The sequence below is a fragment of the Tinamus guttatus genome, unplaced genomic scaffold (genome assembly GCF_059628265.1).
Source record: "Tinamus guttatus ecotype Peru unplaced genomic scaffold, ASM5962826v1 Tinamus_guttatus_pri_ptg000033l, whole genome shotgun sequence".
NCBI lineage: Eukaryota > Metazoa > Chordata > Aves > Tinamiformes > Tinamidae > Tinamus > Tinamus guttatus.
Genome location: NW_028288567.1, coordinates 7,303,773 through 7,310,607, shown reverse-complemented (window position 1 = coordinate 7,310,607; position 6,835 = coordinate 7,303,773).

The following is a 6,835-nucleotide window of genomic DNA, read 5'->3' as shown; positions in this document are numbered from 1 at the left end:
GTGCCAAGACTCATGCTGGGCACACTTTGTGGCTGGGATGAGAAACAGGCTTGATGATTCGGTTTTGTTGCCGAAAGCAATGCTGGAAGGGCGCTTTAGTGTAAGCGTGGAGTTCAGCGAGGGAAGAAGCGCAGAGCCCCATTTGGAGTGAGTCTGTAAAGAGCATGCCAAGGGAAGTGTGAAGCAGTGCCAAGACTCATGCTGGGCACACTGTGTGGGTGAGATGAGAAACAGGCTTGATGATTCTGTTTTGCTGCCGAAAGCAATGCTGGAAGCGCACTTTAGTGTACGCGTGGCGGTGAGCGAAGGAAGAAGCGCAGAGCCCCATTTGGAGTGAGGCTGTAAAGAGCATGCCAAGGGAAGTGTGAAGCAGTGCCAAGACTCATGCTGGGCACACTTTGTGGGTGGCATGAGAAACAGGCTTGATTCTGCTTTGCTGCCGAAAGGAACGTCGGAAGCGCGCTTTAGTGTAAGCGTGGAGTTGAGCGAGGGAAGAAGCGCAGAGCCCCATTTGGAGTGAGACTGTAAAGAGCATGCCAAGGGAAGTGTGAAGCAGTGCCAAGACTCATGCTGGGCACACTTTGTGGGTGGCATGAGAAACAGGCTTGATTCTGCTTTGCTGCCGAAAGGAACGCCGGAAGCGCGCTCTAGTGTAAGCGTGGAGTTGAGCGAGGGAAGAAGCGCAGAGCCCCATTTGGAGTGAGGCTGTAAAGAGCATGCCAAGGGGAGTGTGAAGCAGTGCCAAGACTCATGCTGGGCACACTTTGTGGGTGGGATGAGAAACAGGCTTGATTCTGCTTTGCTGCCGAAAGGAACGCCGGAAGCGCGCTTTAGTGTAAGCGTGGAGTTCAGCGAGGGAAGAAGCGCAGAGCCCCATTTGGAGTGAAGCTGCAAAGAGCATGCCAAGGGAAGTGTGAAGCAGTGCCAAGACTCATGCTGGGCACACTTTGTGGCTGGGATGAGAAACAGGCTTGATTCTGCTTTGCTGCCTACAGGAACGCCGGAAGCGCGCTTTAGTGTAAGCGTGGAGTTGAGCGAGGGAAGAAGCGCAGAGCCCCATTTGGAGTGAGGCTGTAAAGAGCATGCCAAGGGAAGTGTGAAGCAGTGCCAAGACTCATGCTGGGCACACTTTGTGGCTGGGATGAGAAACAGGCTTGATTCTGCTTTGCTACCGAAAGGAAAGTCTGAAGCACGCTTTAGTGTAAGCGTGGAGTTGAGCGAGGGAGGAAGCGCAGAGCTCCATTTGGAGTGAGGCTGTAAAGAGCATGCCAAGGGAAGTGTGAAATAGTGCCAAGACTCATGCTGGGCACACTTTGTGGGTGGCATGATAACAGGGTTAATTATGCTTTGCTTCCGAAAGGAACGCCGGAAGCGCGCTTTAGTGTAAGCCTGGAGTTGAGCGAGGGAAGAAGCGCAGAGCCCCATTTGGAGTGAAGCTGTAAAGAGCATGCCAAGGGAAGTGTGAAGCAGTGCCAAGACTCATGCTGGGCACACTTTGTGGGAGGCATGAGAAACAGGCTTGATTCTGCTTTGCTGCCGAAAGGAACGCCGGAAGCGCGCTCTACTGTAAGCGTGGAGTTCAGCGAGGGAAGAAGCGCAGAGCTCCATTTGGAGTGAGGCTGTAAAGAGCATGCCAAGGGAAGTGTGAAGCAGTGCCAAGACTCATGCTGGGCACACTTTGTGGGTGGAATGAGAAACAGGCTTGATTCTGCTTTGCTGCCGAAAGGAACGCCTGAAGCGCGCTTTAGTGTAAGCATGGAGTTCAGCGAGTGAAGAAACGCAGAGCACCGTTTGGAGTGAGGCTGTAAAGAGCATGCCAAGGGAAGTGTGAAGCAGTGCCAAGACTCATGCTGGGCACACTTTGTGGGTGAGATGAGAAACAGGCTTGATGATTCTGTTTTGCGGCCGAAAGCAATGCTGGAAGCGCGCTTTAATGTAAGTGTGGAGTTCAGCGAGGGAAGAAGCGCAGAGCCCCATTTGGAGTGAGGCTGTAAAGAGCATGCCAACGAAAGTGTGAAATAGTGCCAAGACTCATGCTGGGCACACTTTGTGGGTGGGATGAGAAACAGGCTTGATTCTGCTTTGCTGTCGAAAGGAATCCCGGAAGCGCGCTTTAGTGTAAGAGTGGAGTTCAGCTAGGGAAGAAGCCCAGACCTCCATTTGGAGTGAGGCTGTAAAGAGCATGTCAAGGGAAGTGTGAAGCAGTGCCAAGACTCATGCTGGGCACACTTTGTGGGTGGCATGAGAAACAGGCTTGATTCTGTTTTGCTGTCGAAAGGAATCCTGGAAGCGCGCTTTAGTGTAAGCGTGGAGTTGAGCGAGGGAAGAAGCGCAGAGCCCCATTTGGAGTGAGGCTGTAAAGAGCATGCCAAGGGAAGTGTGAAGCAGTGCCAAGACTCATGCTGGGCCCACTTTGTGGCTGGGATGAGAAACAGGCTTGATTCTGCTTTGCTGCCGAAAGGAACGCCGGAAGCGCGCTCTAGTGTAAGCGTGGAGTTCAGCGAGGGAAGAAGTGCAGAGCCCCAATTTGAGTGAAGCTGTAAAGAGCATGCCAAGGGAAGTGTGAAGTAGTGCCAAGACTCATGCTGGGCACACTTTGTGGCTGGGATGAGAAACAGGCTTGATGATTCTGTTTTGCTGCCGAAAGCAATGCTGGAAGCGCGCTTTAGTGTAAGCGTGGAGTTCAGCGAGGGAAGAAGCGCAGAGCCCCATTTGGAGTGAGACTGTAAAGAGCATGCCAAGGGAAGTGTGAAGCAGTGCCAAGACTCATGCTGGGCCCACTTTGTGGCTGGGATGAGAAACAGGCTTGATTCTGCTTTGCTGCAGAAAGGAATGCCGGAAGCGCGCTCTAGTGTAAGCGTGGAGTTCAGCGAGGGAAGAAGCGCAGAGCCCCATTTGGAGTGAGGCTGTAAAGAGCATGCCAAGGGAAGTGTGAAGCAGTGCCAAGACTCATGCTGGGCACACTTTGTGGGTGGGATGAGAAACAGGCTTGATTCTGCTTTGCTGCCTAAAGGAACGCCGGAAGCGCGCTTTAGTGTAAGCGTGGAGTTCAGCGAGGAAAGAAGCGCAGAGCCCCATTTGGAGTGAAGCTGCAAAGAGCATGCCAAGGGAAGTGTGAAGCAGTGCCAAGACTCATGCTGGGCACACTTTGTGGCTGGGATGAGAAACAGGCTTGATTCTGTTTTGTTGCCGAAAGCAATGCTGGAAGCGCGCTTTAGTGTAAGCGTGGAGTTCAGCGAGGGAAGAAGCGCAGAGCCCCATTTGGAGTGAGGCTGTAAAGAGCATGCCAAGGGAAGTGTGAAGCAGTGCCAAGACTCATGCTGGGCACACTTTGTGGCTGGGATGAGAAACAGGCTTGATTCTGCTTTGCTGCCGAAAGGAATCCCGGAAGCGCGCTTTAGTGTAAGCGTGGAGTTGAGCGAGGGAAGAAGCGCAGAGCCCCATTTGGAGTGAGGCTGTAAAGCGCATGCCAGGGGAAGTGTGAAATAGTGCCAAGACTCATGCTGGGCACACTTTGTGGGTGGCATGATAACAGGGTTAATTATGCTTTGCTTCCGAAAGGAACGCCGGAAGCGTGCTTTAGTGTAAGCGTGGAGTTGAGCGAGGGAAGAAGCGCAGAGCCCCATTTGGAGTGAGGCTGTAAAGAGCATGTCAAGGGAAGTGCGAAGCAGTGCCAAGACTCATGCTGGGCACACTTTGTTGGTGGGATGAGAAACAGGCTTGATTCTGTTTTGCTGTCGAAAGGAATCCCGGAAGCGCGCTTTAGTGTAAGCGTGGAGTTGAGCGAGGGAAGAAGCGCAGAGTCCCATTTGGAGTGAGGCTGTAAAGAGCATGCCAAGGGAAGTGTGAAGCAGTGCCAAGACTCATGCTGGGCACACTTTGTGGGTGGCATGAGAAACAGGCTTGATTCTGCTTTGCTGCCGAAAGGAACGCCGGAAGCGCGCTTTAGTGTAACCGTGGAGTTCAGCGAGGGAAGAAGCGCAGAGCCCCATTTGGAGTGAGGCTGTAAAGAGCATGCCAAGGGAAGTGTGAAGCAGTGCCAAGACTCATGCTGGGCACACTGTGTGGGTGAGATGAGAAACAGGTTGATTCTGCTTTGCTGCCGAAAGGAACGCCGGAAGCGCGCTTTAGTGTAAGCGTGGAGTTCAGCGAGGGAAGAAGCGCAGAGCCCCATTTGGAGTGAGGCTGTAAAGAGCATGCCAAGGGGAGTGTGAAGCAGTGCCAAGACTCATGCTGGGCACACTTTGTGGGTGGGATGAGAAACAGGCTTGATTCTGCTTTGCTGCCGAAAGCAATGCTGCAAGCGCGCTTTAGTGTAAGCGTGGAGTTCAGCGAGGGAAGAAGCGCAGAGCCCCATTTGGAGTGAGGCTGTAAAGAGCATGCCAAGGAAAGTGTGAAGCAGTGCCAAGACTCATGCTGGGTACACTTTGTGGCTGGGATGAGAAACAGGCTTGATTCTGCTTTGCTGCCGAAAGGAACGCCGGAAGCGCGCTTTAGTGTAAGCGTGGAGTTGAGCGAGGGAAGAAGCGCAGAGCCCCATTTGGAGTGAGGCTGTAAAGAGCATGCCAAGGGAAGTGTGAAGCAGTGCCAAGACTCATGCTGGGCACACTTTGTGGCTGGGATGAGAAACAGGCTTGATTCTGCTTTGCTACCGAAAGGAAAGCCTGAAGCACGCTTTAGTGTAAGCGTGGAGTTGAGCGAGGGAAGAAGCGCAGAGCTCCATTTGGAGTGAGGCTGTAAAGAGCATGCCAAGGGAAGTGTGAAATAGTGCCAAGACTCATGCTGGGCACACTTTGTGGGTGGGATGATAACAGGGTTAATTATGCTTTGCTTCCGAAAGGAACCCCGGAAGCGCGCTTTAGTGTAAGCCTGGAGTTGAGCGAGGGAAGAAGCGCAGAGCCCCATTTGGAGTGAAGCTGTAAAGAGCATGCCAAGGGAAGTGTGAAGCAGTGCCAAGACTCATGCTGGGCACACTTTGTGGGAGGCATGAGAAACAGGGTTGATTCTGCTTTGCTGCCGAAAGGAAAACCTGAAGTGCGCTCTAGTGTAAGCGTGGAGTTCAGCGAGGGAAGAAGCGCAGAGCACAGTTTGGAGTGAGGCTGTAAAGAGCATGCCAAGGGAAGTGTGAAGCAGTGCCAAGACTCATGCTGGGCACACTTTGTGGCTGGGATTAGAAACAGGCTTGATGATTCTGTTTTGTTGCCGAAAGCAATGCTGGAAGCGCGCTTTAGTGTAAGCGTGGAGTTCAGCGAGGGAAGAAGCGCAGAGCCCCATTTGGAGTGAGGCTGTAAAGAGCATGCCAAGGGAAGTGTGAAGCAGTGCCAAGTCTCATGCTGGGCACACTTTGTGGGTGGCATGATAACAGGGTTCATTATGCTTTGCTTCCGAAAGGAACGCCGGAAGCGCGCTTTAGTGTAAGCGTGGAGTTCAGCGAGGGAAGAAGCGCAGAGCCCCATTTGGAGTGAGGCTGTAAAGAGCATGCCAAGGGAAGTGTGAAGCAGTGCCAAGACTCATGCTGGGCACACTTTGTGGCTGGGATGAGAAACAGGCTTGATTCTGCTTTGCTCCCGAAAGGAACGCCGGAAGCGCGCTCTAGTGTAAGCGTGGAGTTCAGCGAGGGAAGAAGCGCAGAGCTCCATTTGGAGTGAGGCTGTAAAGAGCATGCCAAGGGAAGTGTGAAGCAGTGCCAAGACTCATGCTGGGCACACTTTGTGGGTGGCATGAGAAACAGGCTTGATTCTGCTTTGCTGCCGAAAGGAACGCCTGAAGCGCGCTTTAGTGTAAGCATGGAGTTCAGCGAGTGAAGAAGCGCAGAGCACCGTTTGGAGTGAGGCTGTAAAGAGCATGCCAAGGGAAGTGTGAAGCAGTGCCAAGACTCATGCTGGGCACACTGTGTGGGTGAGATGAGAAACAGGTTGATTCTGCTTTGCTGCCGAAAGGAACGCCGGAAGCGCGCTTTAGTGTAAGCCTGGACTTGAGCGAGGGAAGAAGCGCAGAGTCCCAATTTGAGTGAAGCTGTAAAGAGCATGCCAAGGGAAGTGTGAAGCAGTGCCAAGACTCATGCGGGACACACTTTGTGGGTGGCATGAGAAACAGGCTTGATGATTCTGTTTTGTTGCCGAAAGCAATGCTGGAAGCGCGCTTTAGTGTAAGCGTGGAGTTCAGCGAGGGAAGAAGCGCAGAGCCCCATTTGGAGTGAGTCTGTAAAGAGCATGCCAAGAAAAGTGTGAAGCAGTGCCAAGACTCATGCTGGGCACACTTTGTGGGTGAGATGAGAAACAGGCTTGATGATTCTGTTTTGCTGCCGAAAGCAATGCTAGAAGCGCGCTTTAGTGTACGCGTGGCGGTGAGCGAAGGAAGAAGCGCAGAGCCCCATTTGGAGTGAGGCTGTAAAGAGCATGCCAAGGGAAGTGTGAAGCAGTGCCAAGACTCATGCTGGGCACACTTTGTGGGTGGCATGAGAAACAGGCTTGATTCTGCTTTGCTGCCGAAAGGAATCCCGGAAGCGCGCTTTAGTGTAAGCGTGGAGTTCAGCAAGGGAAGAAGCGCAGAGCTCCATTTGGAGTGAGGCTGTAAAGAGCATGTCAAGGGAAGTGTGAAGCAGTGCCAAGACTCATGCTGGGCACACTTTGTGGCTGGGATGAGAAACAGGCTTGATTCTGCTTTGCTGCCGAAAGGAACGTCGGAAGCGCGCTTTAGTGTAAGCGTGGAGTTGAGCGAGGGAAGAAGCGCAGAGCCCCATTTGGAGTGAGGCTGTATAGAGCATGCCAAGGGAAGTGTGAACAAGTGCCAAGACTCATGCTGGGCACACTTTGTGGGTGGGATGAGAAACAGG